The following is a 23063-nucleotide window of genomic DNA, read 5'->3' as shown; positions in this document are numbered from 1 at the left end:
ATTCATAATGTTTTTCATCGGTCATTGTTGCGCAGGTATGAGGTACCAGCTGTGCCTTCCGTTGAGCCTCCTGCTCCGGTGTTGGTTGAGGGTGAGTTGGAGTACGTTGTGGAAAAGATCTTGGACTCTCGTGTTTCCAGACGGAAACTCCAGTATCTGGTCAAATGGAAGGGATACGGTCAGGAGGATAATTCTTGGGTCACTGCCTCTGATGTTCATGCCTCCGATCTTGTCCGTGCCTTTCATAGGGCTCATCCTGATCGCCCTGGTGGTTCTGGTGAGGGTTCGGTGCCCCCTCCTTGAGGGGGGGGGTACTGTTGTGAAATTGGATTCTGGGCTCCCCCGGTGGCCACTTGTGGAATTTAACTTGTGTGCATCATCCCCTCTGTTCACCTGCTCCTATCAGGATGTGGGAGTCGCTATATAACCTTGCTCCTCTGTCAGTTTCATGCCGGTCAACAATGTAATCAGTAGCCTTTCTGTGCATGTTCCTGCTACTAGACAACTCCCAGCTAAGTTGGACTTTTGTCCTTGTGTGTTTTTGCATTTTGTTCCTGTTCACAGCTGCTGTTTCGTTACTGTGTCTGGAAAGCTCCTGTGAGCGGAAATTGCCACTCTGGTGTTATGAGTTAATGCTAGAGTCTTAAAGTAATTTCTGGATGGTGTTTTGATAGGGTTTTCTGCTGACCATGAAAGTGTCCTTTCTGTCTTCATGCTATTTAGTAAGCGGACCTCGATTTTGCTAAACCTATTTTCATACTACGTTTGTCATTTCATCTAAAATCACCGCCAATATATGTGGGGGCCTCTGTCTGCCTTTTGGGAAAATTTCTCTAGAGGTGAGCCAGGACTGTCTTTTCCTCTGCTAGGATTAGGTAGTTCTCCGGCTCGCGCTGGGCATCTAGGGATAAAAAAAACGTAGGCATGCTACCCGGCCACTTCTAGTTGTGCGGCAGGTTTAGTTCATGGTCAGTATAGTTTCCATCTTCCAAGAGCTAGTTCTCATATATGCTGGGCTATGTTCTCTCGCCATTGAGAATCATGACAGGTAGGGCTGGTTCAAGGTTTTAGTGGGCCCAGGAAGCAGTGAGAGGTAAGTATGTCAAGTTTGCAAGTGCTGTGATCCTAAGCAAGCAGGGGGGGCCCACTCGTTGGCATTGGCACTGGCACAGGGCCCCTCAAAGTACAGCGGTGTGTTTGCACGGCGGGGGCGCCTCCCACCAGCAGCAACACTTTTGCGTACTCTGAGGGGCCCTGTGCCAGTGACGTCGCCAACGAGTATGCCCCCCCAACTGATGAAGGAACCTGCACTTTCATCTGCACCTTCCTCTTTGTCCCTGTGTAAGGTGGTATAACATGCGGGAAGGGGAATCTTACTTTCAGCAGGGTCAGATTCTGGCTGTGTAGAGTGCAAGGGGAATGTAGTGGTCTAGGTCAATGTACCAGCAGACTCATCTAGCAGTGGCTGGGCAATGGGCAGGATGAGGAGGAAACACAGATATAGGGCCAAAGAATAAAGTAGGCTAAATGCAGTTCAAAATTGGTAACAGGACTAAACAGGCGGCATTGCTTTGTTCAGTGGAGTAGCAAACCCAGGGGCAGCAGGCACTGTGTTAAGGGCCCAACCACACTAGTAGGCCAAATGCAGTTTAATATCTGCTACTATAGGCCAAAAGCCTAAAGACTGAAGCTCAGCTTTATACAGTGGAGGACAACACCAGGGAGCGGCAGACCTCGTTAGTAGGCCGTAACCACCAAGCTTTTTAGAAAACAGCACTTAATGAGAGCCATAAGGTTGAAGCTCAGCTTTATTCAGTTGAGGTCAACACCAGGGAGCGGCAGACACCGTTAGTAGGCCGCAACCAAAGTTGAAGGCCAAATGCTGTTTAATATCTGATACAATAGGCCGAAAGCCAGAAGGTTGAAGCTCAGCTTTATACAGTTGAGGACAAACACCAGGGAGCGGCAGACACCGTTAGTAGGCCGCAACCAAAGTTGAAGGCCAAATGCTGTTTAATATCTGATACTATAGGCCGAAAGCCAGAAGGTTGAAGCTCAGCTTTATACAGTTGAGGACAAACACCAGGGAGCGGCAGACACCGTTAGTAGGCCGCAACCAAAGTTGAAGGCCAAATGCTGTTTAATATCTGATACTATAGGCCGAAAGCCAGAAGGTTGAAGCTCAGCTTTATACAGTTGAGGAGAACACCAGTGAGCGGCAAACAGAGGTATTAGGCCCCAAAAACCAATTTTTTTTTTAAAAAAAAGCACTTAATGAGAGCCAGAAGGTTGAAGCTCAGATTTAGACAGTGGAGGACAATTTGAATTAGGGACTGCAGACAGACTTAGTAGGCTGTCCCCTGTGGACTATGCATCCACCACATTAACCCATTGCGCCGTAATAGACACGTAACCTTCCGTGGCCATGCCTACAGGTCCATGCGTCTGTTGTCAGGTGCACCTTTGTACTCACAGATTGCCAGAGTGCATGGACAATGCGGTCTTTTACATGCTGGTGGAGGGTTGGGATGGCTTTTCTCGCAAAAGAAGTGTCGACTGGTTAGCTTGTAGCGTGGTACAGTGTAGTCCATCATGGCTTTATTAATATTAAATAAAATATATAAATAGGCTCTATGAACTTTTAAATCGGTTACATGGATACACAGGCAGCATTGTGGTCAGTGGAGGAGTATTGCAAGGAGGGACAGCAGACAGGCTAATGAAGGCCTAAAATAACAAAAATTAGTCTCAAGGCAGTTTTAAATCGGTTACATGGATACACAGGCAGCATTGTGGTCAGTGGAGGAGTATTGCAAGGAGGGACCGCAGACAGGCTAATGAAGGCCCGCAGACAGGCTAATGAAGGCCCGCAGACAAGCTAATGAAGACCTAAAATAACAAAAATTAGTCTCAAGGCAGTTTTAAATCGGTTACATGGATACACAGGCAGCATTGTGGTCAGTGGAGGAGTATTGCAAGGAGGGACCGCAGACAGGCTAATGAAGGCCCACAGACAGGCTAATGAAGGCCCGCAGACAAGCTAATGAAGACCTAAAATAACAAAAATTAGTCTCAAGGCAGTTCTAAATCGGTTACATGGATACACAGGCAGCATTGTGGTCAGTGGAGGAGTATTGCAAGGAGGGACAGCAGACAGGCTAATGAAGGCCTAAAATAACAAAAATTAGTCTCAAGGCAGTTTTAAATCGGTTACATGGATACACAGGCAGCATTGTGGTCAGTGGAGGAGTATTGCAAGGAGGGACAGCAGACAGGCTAATGAAGGCCTAAAATAACAAAAATTAGTCTCAAGTCAGTTTTAAATCGGTTACATGGATACACAGGCAGCATTGTGGTCAGTGGAGGAGTATTGCAAGGAGGGACCGCAGACAGGCTAATGAAGGCCCGCAGACAGGCTAATGAAGGCCCGCAGACAGGCTAATGAAGGCCTAAAATAACAAAAATTAGTCTCAAGGCAGTTTTAAATCGGTTACATGGATACACAGGCAGCATTGTGGTCAGTGGAGGAGTATTGCAAGGAGGGACCGCAGACAGGCTAATGAAGGCCTAAAATAACAAAAATTAGTCTCAAGGCAGTTTTAAATCGGTTACATGGATACACAGGCAGCATTGTGGTCAGTGGAGGAGTATTGCAAGGAGGGACCGCAGACAGGCTAATGAAGGCCCGCAGACAGGCTAATGAAGGCCCGCAGACAGGCTAATGAAGGCCTAAAATAACAAAAATTAGTCTCAAGGCAGTTTTAAATCAGTTACATGGATATACAGGCAGCATTGTGGTCAGTGGAGGAGTATTGCAAGGAGGGACCGCAGACAGGCTAATGAAGGCCCGCAGAACGGCTAATGAAGGCCCGCAGACAGGCTAATGAAGGCCTAAAATAACAAAAATTAGTCTCAAGGCAGTTTTAAATCGGTTACATGGATACACAGGCAGCATTGTGGTCAGTGGAGGAGTATTGCAAGGAGGGACAGCAGACAGGCTAATGAAGGCCTAAAATAACAAAAATTAGTCTCAAGGCAGTTTTAAATCGGTTACATGGATACACAGGCAGCATTGTGGTCAGTGGAGGAGTATTGCAAGGAGGGACCGCAGACAGGCTAATGAAGGCCCGCAGACAGGCTAATGAAGGCCCGCAGACAGACTAATGAAGGCCTAAAATAACAAAAATTAGTCTCAAGGCAGTTTTAAATCGGTTACATGGATACACAGGCAGCATTGTGGTCAGTGGAGGAGTATTGCAAGGAGGGACAGCAGACAGGCTAACGAAGGCCTAAAATAACAAAAAATAGGCTCATGGCAGTTTTAAATCGGTTACATGGATACACAGGCAGCATTGTGGTCAGCGGAGGAGTATTGCAAGGAGCGACCACAGACAGGCTAACGAAGGCCTAAAATAACAAAAATTAGGCTCATGGCAGTTTTAAATCGGTTACATGGATACACAGGCAGCATTGTGGTCAGTGGAGGAGTATTGCAAGGAGGGACCGCAGACAGGCTAATGAAGGCCCGCAGACAGGCTAACGAAGGCCTAAAATAACAAAAATTAGGCTCATGGCAGTTTTAAATCGGTTACATGGATACGCAGGCATCATTGTGGTCAGCGGAGGAGGATTGCAAGGAGTGTCTGACACAGTTAGTACTCACAAAACATAAATAGATGTTAATGTCTCGCAAAACAACAAAAAAAAAGTGTGGCATACTTAGGTACAGGGGTGGGCTCATCTGCTGAGTTTCTGACATAGTAATTTGGCAGTAAGTATTTACTGGTGTCAATATATGACACTGAACCAGACTACTTTAACTAGCATCATAGATGTCAACAAATTGGTATTGTCAGTGCCAGGCATTGAATGATGTCAGCGCATAGACTAAACATTGGTGGAGCTGAGTGAGATAATTTTGCACGTGGTAGAGCACAGTTTGAGCTGGGGGGGGGGGGCAACTCTCTTGTGGCCGGCGGTACCGTCCCAGGGCCCCTCATGTTACAACGGTGTGTCTGACGTTGGGTGCGCACCACCACCGCCAGAGACACTTCATTGTACTATGAGGGACCCAGTGACAGTGCCGTCGACCAAAAGCAGGCACACCCACCTCTTCAGACAAACAGCACTGTAACGGGTGCTTGCGCCAAGTGGCGAGACAACGGCCCCATGGGGGGAATTTTCCCATTGTGGGAGGTGTAAACATGTCGTATGCTGGACAAACAGCTGCTGAAAATTAAGAGATTGGAACACTCAGTAAGACCAGTCCACAAGCAAGACCTTTTTATAGGAAAGCTAGGTGTCAGCCGGGAAAGGTGGGGCAAAATAATTTGAAATCCAGGAGTGGTTAATTTTAATGAAGGTGAGATCATCCACATTTTGGATAGCCAGACGAGTCCTTTTTTCGGTTAATATTGAACCAGCAGCACTGAATACTCTTTCTGATAGCACACTAGCTGCTGGGCAAGCAAGCTCCTGCAATGCATATTCTGCCAATTCAGGCCAGGTGTCTAATTTGGATGCCCAGTAATCAAATGGGAATGACGGTTGAGGGAGAACATCGATAAGGGATGAAAAATAGTTAGTAACCATACTGGACAAATGTTGTCTCCTGTCACTTTGAATAGATGCTGCAGTACCTGTCCTGTCTGCGGTCATTGCGAAATCACTCCACAACCTGGTCAGAAAACCCCTCTGTCCAATGCCACTTCTGATCTGTGCACCTCTAACACCTCTGCCCTGTAGCCCCCTGCAGCTTGTGTGAGAACCATCACCGGCGCTGTGTGCTGGGAATGCCTGAATCAAACGGTCTACAAGAGTAGCTTGTTTGGTTGCTAATATTTGTTCGAGGTTCTCATGTGGCATAATATTTTGCAATTTGCCTTTATAGCGAGGGTCAAGGATGCAGGCCAACCAGTAATCGTCATCGCTCATCATTTTAATAATGCGTGGGTCCCTTTTGAGGATACGTAAGGCATAATCCGCCATGTGGGCCAAAGTTCCAGTTGTCAAATCTGCGGTTGTGCTGGTTTGAGGGGCAGTTACAGGCAAATCTACGTCACTTGTCTCCCTTAAAAAAACAGAACCCGGCCTTGCAACGCCACTAATTTCTGTTGGCCCAGGAGAAGCTTCCTCATTAAAAAAGTACTCATCCCCATCATCCTCCTCATCCTCCTCCTCCTCTTCGCCCGCTACCGCGTCCTCTACATGGCCCTGACCAGACAATGGCTGACTGTCATCAAGGCTTTCCTCTTCCTTGGCTGCAGACGCCTGCTCCTTTATGTGCGTCAAACTTTGCATCAGCAGACGCATTAGGGGGATGCTCATGCTTATTATGGCGTTGTCTGCACTAACCAGCCGTGTGCATTCTTCAAAACACTGAAGGACTTGACACAGGTCTTGTAGCTTCGACCACTGCACACCTGACAACTCCATGTCTGCCATCCAACTGCCTGCCCGTGTATCCTCCCACAAATACATAACAGCACGCCTCTGTTCGCACAGTCTCTGAAGCATGTGCAGTGTGGAGTTCCACCTTGTTGCAACGTCGATGATTAGATGATGCTGAGGAAGGTTCAAAGAACGCTGATAGTTCTGCATACGGCTGGAGTGTACGGGCGAACGGCGGATATGCGAGCAAAGTCTGCGCACTTTGAGGAGCAGGTCGGGTAACCCCGGATAACTTTTCAGGAAGCACTGCACCACCAGGTTTAAGGTGTGAGCCAGGCAAGGAATGTGTTTCAGTTGGGAAAGGGCTATGGCAGCCATGAAATTCCTTCCGTTATCACTCACTACCTTGCCTGCCTCAAGATGTACAGTGCCCAGCCATGACTGAGTTTCTTTCTGCAAGAACTCCGACAGAACTTCCGCAGTGTGTCTGTTGTCGCCCAAACACTTCATTGCCAATACAGCCTGCTGACGCTTGCCACTAGCTGTCCCATAATGGCACACCTGGTGTGCAACAGTGGCAGCTGCGGATGGAGTGGATGTGCGACTGCGGTCTGTGGACGAGCTCTCGCTTCTGCAGGAGGAGGAGGAAGAGGAGGAGGGGGGCGAACGCCTACAGCCAACTCTTTCCTTGACCGTGGGCTAGGCAGAACTGTCCCAATATTGCTGTCCCCTTTGGACCCTGCATCCACCACATTCACCCAGTGTGCCGTGATGGACACGTAACGTCCCTGGCCATGCCTACTGGTCCATGCATCTGTTGTCAGGTGCACCTTTGTAGTCACAGACTGCCTGAGTGCATGGACGATGCGGTCTTTAACATGCTGTTGGAGGGCTGGGATGGCTTTTCTAGAAAAGAAGTGTCGACTGGGTAGCTCGTAGCGTGGTACAGCGTAGTCCATCAGCGCTTTAAAAGCTTCGCTTTCAACTAACCGGTAGGGCATCATCTCTAATGAGATTAGTCTAGCAATGTGGGCGTTCAAACCCTGTGTATGCGGATGTGAGGATGAGTACTTCCTTTTCCTAACAAGAGTCTCATGTAGGGTGAGCTGGACTGGAGAGCTGGAGATCGTGGAACTAGCGGTGGTGCCGGTGGACATGGGTGACTGAGAGAGGGTTGGAAATGGTATTCTTGCCGGTGCCCTACATGAAGTGTTTCCTACTGCAAACCTGGTGATTCCCTGACTGCTTTGGCCTGGCGACGAAAGCTGCACAGATACTGCAGGTGGTGCGGGAAATGGTGGGTTAACAGTGAGGGAAGGGATGTAGCGTTGCTGACTAGCTTCATTGGCCGAGGGTGCTGCAACCTTTAGGGACGTTTGGTAGTTAGTCCAGGCTTCCAAATGCATGGTGGATAATTGTCTATGCATGCAACTTGTATTTAGACTTTTAAGATTCTGACCTCTGCTTAAGGTAGTTGAACATTTTTGACAGATGACTTTGCGCTGATCATTTGGATGTTGTTTAAAAAAATGCCAGACTGCACTCTTTCTACTATAGGATACCTTTTCAGGCATTGCAGACTGAGCTTCTTTAACCGGATGGCCACGCTGTCCTCCAACTGGTTTTGGTTTTGCCACGCGTTTTTTGCCAGATACGGGCCCGGCAGATGGAACCTGTTGTGATGTTGATGCCTGCTGCGGCTCCTCCTCCTCCGCTTCAGAACTACTGCCGCCTGCACCCTGTTCCCCCAATGGCTGTCAATCGGGGTCAACAACTGGGTCATCTATGACCTCCTCTTCTATGTCGTGTGCAACTTCGTCTGTGTCACCGTGTAATTGCATTCGTGACGGGGCACCATAGTCTCCGCTGGGTTTGATTCTGCCTCAGTACAGTGCGAGGGCAATGTTCTGGTCTGAGTCAAAAGAACAGCATAGTAATCTGGCTGTGGCTGTGCATCTGTGCACTCCATGTCCGATTCAACTTCGAATGGGCATGGCCTGTTAACTGTTTCACTGTCTAACCCAGGAACGGTATGTGTAAAGAGCTCCATGGAGTAACCTGTTCTGTCGACTGACGCATCCTTAACTGTTGTTCTGGGTGAAGGACACAAGGAAGCGACTTGTTCCTGACCGGGAGCATCCACTGACGATGCACTGCTCTGACATTTTGCACTTCCGAGGAGGAGGCGAAAGAGCTAGAGGCAGAGTCAGCAATGAAAGCCAATACTTGTTCCTCCTGCTCCGGCTTCAAAAGTGGTTTTCCTACTCCCAGAAAAGAGAGCGTTTGAGGCCTTGTGTAGCCAGACAACGAACCTGGCTCAACAACTCGAGACTTAGGTGCTGTACTGCTTTTACCACGACCACCTGATGCTCCACCACCACTACCATCATTACCAGCTGACAATGACCGCCCACGGCCACGACCTCTTCCACTAGACTTCCTCATTGTTTGCAAAACGTAACCAAAGTAACGGTATTTGTTACTGTAAAACAACTTATAAGGTGAACTCAAACTTCTGTTGGATTTATATATACCTTTATAGGTGCCTGACACTGAAAGGATAATCAGGCCCAATGTTACACACTAGGTTTTCTGTGCCCCAATAATTTGAGACAGATGGCACACACAGGACCAGCACTCAAGCAGAAATGCCAATCTTAATCTCCCACTATTTTTTTTTTTATGGGAGAATGTTAAAAAAAAAACAAAAAAAACCAATATTACACACTAGGTTTTCGGTGGCACACAATGAGAGACAGATGCCACACACAGGACTGGCACAGCGGCAGACTTGCCAATCTTTATCTCCCACTAATTTTTTTTTTTTTAAAAGGGAGAATTTAGAAAAAAAAAACAAAACCCAGTATTACACAGTGGTTTTCGGTGGCACACAATGAGAGACAGATGCCACACACAGGACAGGCACAGAGGCAGACTTGCCAATCTTTATCTCCCTGCAGTAATCTCAGGAAAGTATGGCAGGCAGCTATAAAAAGGACTGCTGCACACAAAAGTGGGGACAAACACACGAGATAGCTGTGCAGAAAGGAAGGAACAACAGGATTTGTGCTTTGAAAAAAGCAGTTGGTTTGCACAGCGGCGTACACACAAAGCAACGCAGCTATCAGGGAGCCTTCTAGGGCAGCCCAATGAGCTACAGCGCTGAGGAAAAAAAATGTAGCTTCCACTGTCCCTGCAAACAAAAGGTGGTGTTGGACAGTGGAAATCGCTACAGCACAAGCGGTTTGTGGCTTTATGTACCCTGCCTATCACTATCCCTGCTTCTGAAGAAGCGGCAGCAACCTCTCCCTACGCTCAGATCAGCAGCAGTAAGATGGCGGTCGGCGGGAACGCCCCTTTATAGCCCCTGTGACGCAGCAGAAAGCAAGCCAATCACTGCAATGCCCTTCTCTAAGATGGTGGGGACTGAGATCTATGTCATCACGCTGCCCACACTCTGCGTCCACCTTCATTGGCTGAGAAATGGCGCTTTTAGCGTCATTAAAACGCGACTTTGGCGCGAAAGTCGCGTACCGCATGGCCGACCCCACACAGGGATCGGCTCGGTTTCATGAGACGCCGACTTTGCCAAAAGTCGGCGACTTATGAAAATGAACGATCCGTTTCGCTCAACCCTACTCATCACTTGTTACAACTGTGGAGAGAGTGGACACATTGCATGGGAGTGCACCCGCCGAGGAAGAGTGATTCTCGCTGACTGTTAAACTAGAGAGCTCCAAACTGGGGGGACTCTGCCAGGAGTCAGAACAGGTGAGGAAGAGTAGCGGAAGTCCCACAAGTTTAGTGTCAACAAAGCGGCCTGAATGGGGCCCTGTGATAAAGTTGATGGTGGCCAACCAACTGCCCATCCCGGTTGCAGGGGTGGTATGGATGCAAGTGTCTATCTGCAGGAGAGACCTGGGACAGAAAGGTGTAATACTGACCCATGGAGAAGTAAATAATGAACTCGCCGTCACCTTGGGAATGAACATACTGAAAGAGTTCGGAAGACTTTTCATCAGGGAGCCCTCTAATGAGATTCTAGAACAGTGGGGTGCACATACTCCCTAAAGGAGAATTTTACAACTGGCCTGGGTGGCACAAGTACAAGAGTCAAGCTGTGAGGGAGGAGTGTTGGGAAAAGTGATCGTCCCCGCTTCCACCAAACTTGTTCTTCCACTGGGACAAACAGTGCTGTCTCTGCCCGTCCGTGCCTGTGTCCCCTTGGATGGGGTTGAGGTCCAAATTGAATCATCTTCTTCAGAACAATTAAACACAGGGCCCCTAGTGGCGCATAAGTTAGCCATTGTACTAGAAGGGACTGTTCCTGTATGGTGTATTAATTTAGGAGATCAGGACATCACCGTTGTTCACAAGTGTGGCAGCCCGAGTAATGAATCCACCTGAAGAAGTAATACCGTCCCAAGCAGTACAACTGGAAATGCAACCTGGAGACCCTTGGACTGTGGCAGTGAACTCCATCTCAGTACAAGAACCTCATTACATCAAAGACGGCCGACCCATACTGGAACAAATACGGGCCGAGTTGACCAAACTCACACCCCCCAGGTACAACAGGTAGAACTATGCTGGGGAGGTATAAAGATGTTTTTGCTCCCCACGAAGATGATTCTGGCTGCACTACGGCCATTACACACGAAATACCAACTGGAAGCACCGCACCTATAAGAGAGCGTTACTGACAAATTCCCCTACAGTTATACCAGGAGGTGAAGAGCATATTGAACCAGAAGTTGCAGGCGAGCATCATTAGGGAGAGCAAGAGTCCGTGGGCTGCCCCAATTGTGTTAGTGCGGAAGAAGGATGGTACCCTATGTTTGTGTGTGAATTACCGAAAACTCAACGCCTGTACCGTGAGAGACTCATACCCATTGCCCAGGATTGAAGAGTCTCTATCCCCTCTGTGAAAAGCCAGGTTCTTCTCTACATTGGACCTCACCAGCGGCTACTGGCAAGTGCCCATGTCTGAACAAGATCGAGCAAAGACAGCCTTTATTCTTCCCATTGGTTTGTATGAGTACAATCAAATGCCGTTCGGCTTAGCCAACACTCCCGGGACTTTTCAACGTCTCATGGAAAGGTGCCTAGTGGTGATGAGGGAATATACTCGTTACTCGAGATTTTCCGAGCACGCTCGGGTGTCCTCCAAGTATTTTTTAGTGCTTGGAGATTTAGTTTTCACCGCAGCTGAATGATTTACATCTGTTAGCCAGCTTGATTACATGTGGGGATTCCCTAGCAACCAGGCAACCCCCACATGTACTTATGCTGGCTAAGAGTTGTAAATCATTCAGCTGCGGTGATGAAAACTAAATCACCGAGCACTTACAAATACTTGGAGGACACCCGAGCGTGCTCGGGAAATCTCAAATAACGAGTATATTCGCTCATCACTAGTGCCTAGGAGACTTTGAATCCACACTAATCTACCTGGACGACATTATAGTCTATGCAGCTTAATTCACGGAACACCTGCAGCACTTAGGACAAGTGTTTGCCCGCCTTCAGGGACATGGACTAAAAGTGAAGCCCCAAAATTGCAATTTGTTCTGCACACAGATTGAGAACTTGGGCCCCGTCATTTCTGCTGAAGGAGCAGAGCCCTCCTGAGAAAAGATTACTGTGATTCAAGACTGGCCCACTCCAGAGACTATAAAGGATGTTTGGGCATTCCTGGGACTGACCGGATATTACAGGCGCTTTGTGAAGAACTTCGGCTGATGAGCAAAGCCTTTACTGGAGCTGTTGAAAAAGGTACCTTTCGGTGCAAAAAACTGGAAAATCTGCTGGAAGGAGTCCCAAGAAGAGGCCTTTCAGGATCTAAAGAGAGCACTCACAGAAGCGCCTGTCTTGGCTTATGCAGATTTCTCGCAACTGTTTATTCTCCACACTGACGGGAGTCTGCTGGGAGTTGGAGCTGTGTTGTCCCAGATGCAGGACAGGAGAGAGAGGGTGCTCACGTACACGAGCCGGTCCCTTCACGATTCTGAACACAATCCAGACAACTACAGCTCCTTTAAGTTGGTGTGGGCTATAACGGAGAGATTCGTGGAATATCTATCTGGCTCCAAAGTATTAGTGTGCACTGACAACAACCCGCTAGAGCACCTGGAGAATGCAAGACTGGGGGCTCTGGAGCAACGATGGGTGGCCAGGATGGCGATGTTTCACTATAAGATTGCCTATAAGAGGAGAGCAGAAAACACTCATGCCGATGCCCTGTCTAGGAGGAGAAGTACTAATCCAGAGCACGACAGAGATGTGGAGCTGGAAGATGAAGAAATCCCAAAGTTTCTGAGACCCACCAGGATGGTGGTATGTGTACTTACTGTACATCTAGCAGTGTTGATTGTGATGCAGAGTCATGTGAATAATTTACAGATCATGCAGAAGCTTATTTATACAATCAGGGAAGTTTCTAATTCTTATTGTAAAAAATACAGTATCTATTCCTCAAAAGATCCAATGAATCCCTTATCATTAAATTATGTAGATGTATGTCCTCACTGGGGTCACTGTGCGTGGAGGAGGATCAGCAGCTGACCTCCCTTTACAATTAGTAGAGATCAGCAATGTTGTATAGCTAGTAACTGACTTTAAGGCCGGGGTCACACTCAGCGTAGGGAAATACGGTCCGTTTTTTACAGACGTAATACGCAGAAATGATACCAAAACAGTGATCTATATGTAATCCGTAGGCAGGGTGTGGCTGCATATTTTACGCATGTCATCCTTCGTATGTAATCCGTATGACATCCATAATGCGTTTTTTTCACGCAATCTTACAAAATGGACATTTAACGATTTTGAGGCCTGAAATTAATTTAAATCATCAGCAGCAACCCTATTTAAGGCCTCTACAACAGGTGGCACCCTCCCATCTGGCCATTTTATTGCTGTGCTTGTGTAGGTGTTTTGGTGGTATTTAGGCAACATGTGTGACCTCCTGCATTTCACACCAACTCAGCGGGTGTTATTTAACTGGGTGTTATCACGCTGCTTTGATAGTGGATCCGCAAAGGAGGAGAAGAATGTGGGTGCATCCACTTTTGCAGCAACGTCTCACTAAAGAGCATTTTCACAGGCTGTATACAGCTCTGCGGACACATCCGGACAAATTCTTTAAGTACTGTCGCATGACAAAACCCACCTTTGACATCTTGTTGGAGACAGTACGTCCAGGAATAACGTATCAGGATACCAGGATGCGGAAATGCATATCTGCAGAGGAGCATCGTCTCCTTACCTTACGGTATGTATTCAACATCCTCACATACTGTATGTTGATGATGTTTTATTTTTATTTTGTATTTCCTAGCATCTGATTTAAATTATATTGCTAAATTAAGCCAAAATCAGATACAAATATGTAGATAATGTAAAATGTAAGTAGTCAGTGTATATTTTGGAAGGTACACTGATATCCTGCCTTTTTATATCCTCATATTACTTGTCTTTACTATGCTTTTTATCAAGCATTAGCAGTAACATTGCTAATATATTTTTTGGTTGTGTGCTTTCGGCTTCCTGTCAACTGGATTGTCTTATGCTGGAATCCATCTGGAATTTCTAATAGGGAGGTCCACTATTTCTGGCATAGAGTGTGATACATGTTTTCAAATATGGGACAAACTGCATGAACTTGTGATGCCGGAGCCCAAAAGGGAGGATTGGCTGAAAATAGCAGGTGGATTTAATGACTCTTGTGATTTTCCTCACTGTATTGGAGCCCTGGATGGGAAACATATCAGGGTGCATAAGCCGCCGAACACGGGCTCCCAATTCTACAATTATAAGCAGTTTTTCTCTGTAGTTCTGTTAGCTGTAGTTGACAGTAACTACGGGTTTATAATTGTAGATATTGGGGCCTATGGGTGAACTGGAGACTCTAGAGTCTTCAATTTGTCCATTATGGGTCGGCGGCTACGTGAAAACCAGTTGGACCTCCCACCACCACGACAACTCCCAGGCTCCAATGCTGAAGCAGTGCCATATGTACTTGTCGCAGATGAGGCCTTCCAATTGACCAGGCATGTCATGAGGCCTTATCCCAGGCGCAACCTGGACCATCGGCAGCGGGTGCTTAATTTGAGACTTTCACGGGCACGGCGACTGGTGGGGTGCGCCTTTGGCATTATGTGTGCCAAATGGGGGGTCCTCCAGTCTGTCATTCAGTTGAGTGAGGCAAATGTGAATGAAGTAATAAAAGCTTGTGTTGTTTTACGCAACTTCACAAGAATTCATGAATGCTCCTCAGCTGATAGTGGTGAAGGCATGTTGGCCAATGTGGGTAGGCCTACTGTTGTGAATTCTGCTTTTGGGCTCCCTCCGGTGGTTGTAGGTGGTAATGCAGTTGCCCCTGAGTTGCAGTCCTGGTCAGGTGTATCTGCTGATTGCAGTTCTGACTGGGGTATTTAGGCATGCAGGATTCATTAGTCCTTGCCAGTTGTCAATTGTTGTTGGGAGGTGTTGGACCTCTGCTTGGTTCCTCCTGCCTTTCTGCCAAATCAGCAAAGATAAGTGTCTGGGTTTTTTTTCCTGTGGCACACATGCTATGTGCTTCACAATTCAGTGCTATTCTTTGTGTTTTCTTGTCCAGCTTAGATTGTGTCAGTATTTTCTCAGTGTTGTTGGATTCTCTGGAGTGGCAGATATACATTCCATGTCTTTAGTTAGATTGTGGAACTTTTTGTATTATCTGCTGTGGATATTTTTGGAAGGGTTTTAATACTGACCGCCTAGTAATCTGTCCTATCCTTTCCTATTTAGCTAGAGTGGCCTCTTTTGCTAAATCCTGTTTTCTACCTGCGTGTGTCTATTCTTCTCCTACTCACAGTCATTATTCATGGGGGGCTGCCTATCCTTTGGGGGTCTGCTCTGAGGCAAGGTAGCATTCCTATTTCCATCTATAGGGGTATTTAGTCCTCCGGCTGTGTCGAGGTGTCTAGGGCTTGTTAGGCACACCCCACGGCTACTTCTAGTTGCGGTTTTAGTTCAGGATTTGCTGTCAGTACAGGTTCCACCGACTCCAGAGAAAGTTTCATGCGGCTCCAAGGTCACCAGATCATAACAGTACAACTGGCCCATAATGAGTTAAATGCATCTCAGAAGAAGGGAAGAAAGGTGTGTTGAGCCATTTTTTTTCTGTAGTCTGTTTTGTCTTTTCTTCCCTCTTTATTTATGGGTGGCTGAGGAGTCTTGTGCAAGCATGGATGTTCAGGAATTAGCTTCTCGTGTAGACCAGCTTGCTGCTAGGGTACAGGGTATTTCTGATTATATTGTTCAGACTCCTGCATTAGAGCCGAAGATTCCTACTCCTGATTTGTTTTTTGGTGATAGGTCCAAATTTTTGGGTTTTAAAAACAATTGTAAACTATTTTTTGCTCTGAGACCGCGATCCTCCGGTGATTCCATTCAGCAGGTTAAAATTGTCATCTCCCTGCTGCGTGGCAATCCACAGGATTGGGCATTTTCCCTGGAATCTGGGAATCCGGCCTTGTTTAATGTAGATTCCTTATTTCAGGCTTTAGGATTATTATATGGTGAATCGAATTCTGTGGATCAAGTGGAGAAAACCTTGTTGGCCCTGTCTCAGGGTCAAGAGGCGGCAGAATTGTATTGTCAGAAATTTAGAAAATGGTCTGTGTTGACTAAATGGAATGATGATGCTTTGGCGGCAATTTTCAGAAAGGGTCTTTCTGAATCCGTTAAAGATGTTATGGTGGGGTTTCCCACGCCTTCCGGTCTGAGTGATTCTATGTCTCTGGCCATTCAGATTGATCGGCGCTTGCGGGAGCGTCAAACTGTGCACGCTGTGGCGTCTGTTGTGAATTCCGTTCTTGGGCTCCCTCCTGTGGTTGTGAATGGTACTTTTGGGAGTTCTGCCCTTGGGCTCCCTCTGGTGGGTTCGAGTGGAACTGCTGCTCCTGGAGTTTGGCCTGGCAGCTGACTTCACTAATCAGCTCCCTTGGCCTTGGTATTTAACAGGGCTCTGGTCTGTAATTTATGCCAGCTGTCAATGTTTTTCTAGGTTAGACTCAGTCTTCTCCTTGGATCTCTCTGATGGCCTGTCCATGCCAGCATAAGATAAGTTCTTGCTAGTTCTTGTACTTACTGTTCAGTTTAAAGTTATGTCTCTTTTTGTCCAGCTTGTCATTATGAAATGTTCAGGCTAGCTGGAAGCTCTGGGAAAGCAGAGTTGCCTGTTATGGACCTGGTGGTTAGGAGCACCCGAAATGACCTGATGGTAAAAATGGAAAACCTGGGACAAGCCCCGAGGAAGTGGTAACTCTACTGACCGCAATCCCTAATCCTATCACACACACTAGATATAGCCGTGGAGCGTACCTAACTCTCCCTAGATGCCTCTTCACAGCCTAAGAGCTAACTACCCCTAAAGATAGAAATAGCAGCCTACCTTGCCTCAGAGAAATTCCCCAAAGTAGAGGTAGCCCCCACAAATATTGACTGTGAGTTAAGAGGAAAGTAACAAACACAGGAATGAAACAGATTTTAGCAAAGGAGGCCGAATCTTCTCTAGAAAGACAGAGGATAGGAAAGGGAACTATGCGGTCAGTATTAAAAACTACAAAAACCACGCAGAGTGTGCAAAAAGACCTTCACACCGACTCACGGTGTGGAGGTGCAGCTCTGCACCCCCAGAGCTTCCAGCTAGCAAGGAAATATCATAATAGCAAGCTGGACTGGAAACATAACATGTACTGAGAAATATATTCAAAAACCAATGAACAGCAAATGAACTAGCGAGGACTTAGCTTCTGCTGGAGTAGACAGGTCATCTGAGAAATCCAAGAGAGATCTGAACCAGTACTGAGACATTGACAGCTGGCATGAACTAACGACCTGGGCAGAGTTAAATAGGGAAGCCAGCAGCAGCAATAAACGAGAGCAGCTGAGAAAGCCAAGCTCAAAGATAAGCAGTTCCACTCAAAGCCACCAGAGGGTGTCCAAGGACAGAACTCACCAAAGTACCATTCACGACCACAGGAGGGAGCCAAGAACGGAATTCACAACAGTACCCCCCTTGAGGAGGGGTCACCGTACCCTCACCAGAGCCCCCCGGCCGATCAGGACGAGCCAAATGAAAGGCACGAACCAAATCGGCAGCATGGACATCGAAGGCAACAACCCAGGAATTATCCTCCTGACCATAGCCCTTCCATTTAACCAGGTACTGAAGCTTCCGTCTCGAAATACGGGAATCTAAAATCTTCTCCACCACATACTCCAACTCCCCCTCAACCCACACCGGAGCAGGAGGGTCAACAGAAGGAACCATAGGCGCCACATATCTCCGCAACAACGACCTATGGAACACATTATGGATGGCAAAAGAAGCTGGAAGGGCCAAACGAAACGACACAGGATTGATAATTTCAGAAATCTTATAAGGACCAATGAAATGAGGCTTGAACTTAGGAGAAGAAACCTTCATAGGAACATAACGAGAAGACAACCAAACCAAATCCCCAACACGAAGTCGGGGACCAACACAGCGACGGCGGTTAGCAAAACGTTGCGCCTTCTCCTGAGACAACGTCAAATTGTCCACCACGTGAGTCCAAATTTGCTGCAACCTGTCCACTACAGAATCCACACCAGGACAGTCAGAAGGCTCAACCTGCCCTGAAGAAAAACGAGGATGAAAACCAGAATTACAAAAAAAAGGCGAAACCAAAGTAGCAGAACTAGCCCGATTATTAAGGGCGAACTCGACCAATGGCAAGAAGGTCACCCAATCATCCTGATCAGCAGAGACAAAGCATCTCAGATAGGTCTCCAAGGTCTGATTAGTTCGTTCGGTTTGGCCATTTGTCTGAGGAAGGAACGCTGAAGAAAAAGACAAATCAATGCTCATCTTAGCACAAAAGGACCGCCAAAACCTAGAAACAAACTGGGAACCTCTGTCCGACACAATGTTCTCCGGAATGCCATGCAAACGAACCACATGCTGAAAAAATAATGGAACCAAATCAGAGGAGGAAGGCAATTTAGGCAAGGGTACCAAATGAACCATCTTAGAAAACCGATCACAAACCACCCAGATGACAGACATCCTTTGAGAGACAGGAAGATCAGAAATAAAATCCATGGAAATATGCGTCCAGGGCCTCTTCGGGACAGGCAAAGGCAAAAGCAACCCACTGGCATGAGAACAGCAAGGTTTGGCCCGAGCACAAGTCCCACAGGACTGCACAAAAGAACGCACATCCCGTGACAAGGAAGGCCACCAAAAGGACCTAGCAACCAAATCTCTGGTACCAAAAATCCCAGGATGACCAGCCAATACTGAACAATGAACCTCCGAAATAACCCTACTGGTCCATCTATCAGGGACAAACAGTTTCTCCACTGGACAGCGGTCAGGTCTATCAGCCTGAAACTCCTGCAGCACCCGCCGCAAATCAGGGGAGATGGCAGACAAAATCACCCCCTCTTTGAGAATACCAGCCGGCTCAGAGACTCCCGGAGAATCAGGCAAAAAACTAGAAAGGGCATCAGCCTTCACATTCTTAGATCCCGGAAGGTATGAGACCACAAAATCGAAACGGGAGAAAAACAGTGACCATCGAGCCTGTCTAGGATTCAACCGCTTGGCGGACTCGAGGTAAGTCAGATTCTTGTGATCAGTCAGGACCACCACGCGATGTTTGGCTCCCTCAAGCCAATGTCGCCACTCCTCGAATGCCCACTTCATAGCCAACAACTCCCGATTGCCGACATCATAATTACGCTCAGCAGGCGAAAACTTTCTAGAAAAGAAAGCACACGGCTTCATCAAAGAGCCATCAGAACTTCTCTGAGACAAAACAGCCCCTGCCCCAATCTCAGAAAAATCAACCTCGACCTGAAAAGGGAACAAAACATCTGGCTGACGCAACACAGGGGCCGAAGTAAAATGACGTTTAAGCTCCTGAAAAGCCTCAACGGCCGCAGGGGACCAGTTCACCACATCAGCGACTTTCTTTGTCAAATCAGTCAAAGGCTTAACCACACTAGAAAAATTAGCGATGAAGCGACGGTAAAAATTAGCAAAGCCCAGGAACTTCTGAAGACTCTTCACAGATGTAGGTTGAGTCCAATCATAAATGGCCTGAACTTTAACAGGGTCCATCTCGATAGTAGAAGGAGAAAAAATGAAGCCCAAAAAGGAAACCTTCTGAACTCCAAAGAGGCATTTAGACCCCTTCACAAACAACGCATTAGCACGAAGGACCTGGAACACCATCCTGACCTGCCTCACATGGGACTCCCAATCATCCGAAAAGACCAAAATATCATCCAAATATACAATCATGAACCTATCCAGATACTTCCAGAAGATGTCGTGCATAAAGGACTGAAACACAGATGGGGCATTAGAAAGCCCGAATGGCATCATCAGGTACTCAAAATGGCCCTCGGGCGTATTAAATGCTGTTTTCCATTCATCGCCCTGTTTAATACGCACAAGATTATACGCCCCTCGAAGGTCAATCTTTACTTGCTGAATGGGGTCACCAGAGGAGCGGGGTTTCAAAGCAAGAAACAGTCTGCAATTATTTTTGAAATTCAAAAATTTAGATCTATTCCCAGAAAACAAATCAGGAATTGGAATTCTAGGCTCTAACATCGGATTCTGAACTACATAATCTTGAATACTCTGTACCCTGACAGCAAGTTGATGCACACAAGAGGACAAACCCTGAATATCCATATCTATACCTGAGTCCTGAACCACCCAGGGGTTAAGGGGAAAAGAAAGACAAAACAAGCAGCAAAGAAAAAAAAATTGACTCAGAACTTCTCTTTTCCCTCTTTTGAGATGCATTAACACTTTGCGGGCCAGCTGTACTGTTATGGACCTGGTGGTTAGGAGCACCCGAAATGACCTGATGGTAAAAATGGAAAACCTGGGACAAGCTCCGATGAAGTGGTAACTCTACTGACTGCAATCCCTAATCCTATCACACACACTAGAAATAGCCGTGGAGCGTACCTAACTCTCCCTAGACGCCTCTTCACAGCCTAAGAGCTAACTACCCCTAAAGATAGAAATAGCAGCCTACCTTGCCTCAGAGAAATTCCCCAAAGTAGAGGTAGCCCCCACAAATATTGACTGTGAGTTAAGAGGAAAGTAACAAACACAGGAATGAAACAGATTTTAGCAAAGGAGGCCGAATCTTCTCTAGAAAGGCAGAGGATAGGAAAGGGAACTATGCGGTCAGTATTAAAAACTACAAAAACCACGCAGAGTGTGCAAAAAGACCTGCACACCGACTCACGGTGTGGAGGTGCAGCTCTGCACCCCCAGAGCTTCCAGCTAGCAAGGAAATATCATAATAGCAAGCTGGACTGGAAACATAACATGTACTGAGAAATATATTCAAAAACCAATGAACAGCAAATGAACTAGTGAGGACTTAGCTTCTGCTGGAGTAGACAGTTCATCTGAGAAATCCAAGAGAGATCTGAACCAGTACTGAGACATTGACAGCTGGCATGAACTAACGACCTGGGCAGAGTTAAATAGGGAAGCCAGCAGCAGCAATAAACGAGAGCAGCTGAGAAAGCCAAGCTCAAAGATCAGCAGTTCCACTCAAAGCCACCAGAGGGTGTCCAAGGACAGAACTCACCAAAGTACCATTCACGAACACAGGAGGGAGCCTGAGAACGGAATTCACAACAGTTGCCCCTCCACACCGTGAGTCGGTGTGGAGGTTATTTTTTTAATCTCTGCGTGGATTTTTAGGTTCTATATACTGACCGCACAGTGCCCTTTCCTATTTTTGTCTATCTAGTCAGAGTTAGCCTCCTTTGCTAAAATCTGTTTTCATCCCTGCGTTTGTCATTTCCCTCTCCACTCACAGTCAATATATGTGGGGGCTATCTTTCCTTTGGGGAATTTCTCTGAGGCGAGATAGTTTTCTATTTCCATCTTGAGGGGTAGTTAGTTCTTAGGCTGTAAAGAGGCGTCTAGGGAGTGACAGGAACGTCCCATGGCTATTTCTAGTGTTTGTGTTAGGATTAGGGATTGCGGTCAGTAAAGCTACCACCTCCTCAGAGCTAGTCCATGATCTATTTTACCAACCAGGTCACAACAGTGCTGCTCCGTACCCATCAGGTCATTTCAGTGCTGCTCCGTACCCACCAGGTCATTTCAGTGCTGCTCCGTACCCACCAGGTCATATCAGTTCTGCTCTGTTACCACCAGGTCATAACAGGCATCGTCCTTAGAGCAAAGTCATTGTGGCGACGCTTCTCATGTCATTTCAGTCTGCCCTAAGCGGACAAAAAGGATCGTTAGTTCATTTACTATCAGTACTGTACAACCTAAATTTCTGTTATTGGTGTCCTTGATCTGCTCATTGTCATCGTTTTCTGTCATGGTGTTTGTGGATTCAGGCGCTGCCTTGAACTTAATGGATTTTGAGTTTGCCAGGCGTTGTGGTTTTCCCTTGCAGCCTTTGCAGAACCCTATTCCTTTAAGGGGGATTGATGCTACACCTTTGGCTAAAAATAAGCCCCAGTTTTGGACACAGGTGACCATGCACATGGCGCCAGCCCATCAGGAAGATTGTCGATTTCTGGTGTTGCATAATTTGCATGATGTTATCGTGCTGGGTTTCCTGTGGTTGCAGGTACATAATCCTGTGTTGGATTGGAAATCTATGTCTGTGACTAGTTGGGGTTGTCAGGGGGTTCATAATGATGTTCCTTTGATGTCAATCTCCTCTTCTTCCTCTTCTGAAATTCCAGAGTTTTTGTCTGATTTTCAGGATGTATTCGATGAGCCCAAGTCCAGTTCCCTTCCACCGCATAGGGACTGTGATTGTGCGATTGACTTGATTCCAGGCAGTAAGTTTCCTAAGGGCCGACTTTTCAACCTGTCTGTGCCTGAACATACCACCATGCGGAGTTATGTTAAGGAGTCTTTGGAGAAAGGGCATATTCGGCCATCTTCTTCACCGTTGGGAGCAGGTTTTTTTTTTGTTGCTAAGAAGGATGGCTCCTTGAGACCTTGTATTGATTATCGCCTCTTGAATAAGATCACGGTCAAGTTTCAATACCCTTTACCTTTCCTTTCCGATTTGTTTGCTAGGATTAAGGGGGCTAGTTGGTTTACGAAGATTGACCTTCGGGGGGCATATAATCTTGTTCGTATTAAGCAGAGTGATGAATGGAAAACTGCGTTTAATATGCCCGAAGGCCATTTTGAATACCTTGTGATGCCATTCGGGCTCACTAACACTCCATCTGTTTTTCAATCCTTCATGCATGATATCTTCTGGACTTATATTGATAAATTCTTGATTGTATATTTGGACGATATTTTGATTTTTTCCGATGATTGGAAGTCTCATGTGGAACAGGTCAGGATGGTATTTCAGATCCTTCGTGACAATTAGGGTTGAGCAAAACGGGTCGGCCATTTTCAGAAGTCGCCGACTTTTGGCAAAGTCGGGTTTCATGAAACCCGACCCCTGTGTGGCCATGAGGTCGGTGATCTTCTGAATCTGGTATTCCGATACCGAGTTCCGATATGTTTGCGATATCGGGAATCGGTATCGGAATCCATATTTAAGTGTAAAATAAAGAATCAAAATAAAAAATATAGATATACTCACCCTCGGACGCGCCCTGGTACTAAC

This window comes from Ranitomeya variabilis, chromosome 5, assembly GCF_051348905.1.
Source record: "Ranitomeya variabilis isolate aRanVar5 chromosome 5, aRanVar5.hap1, whole genome shotgun sequence".
NCBI classification, from domain to species: Eukaryota; Metazoa; Chordata; class Amphibia; order Anura; family Dendrobatidae; genus Ranitomeya; species Ranitomeya variabilis.
This window is presented reverse-complemented; position numbering follows the sequence as displayed.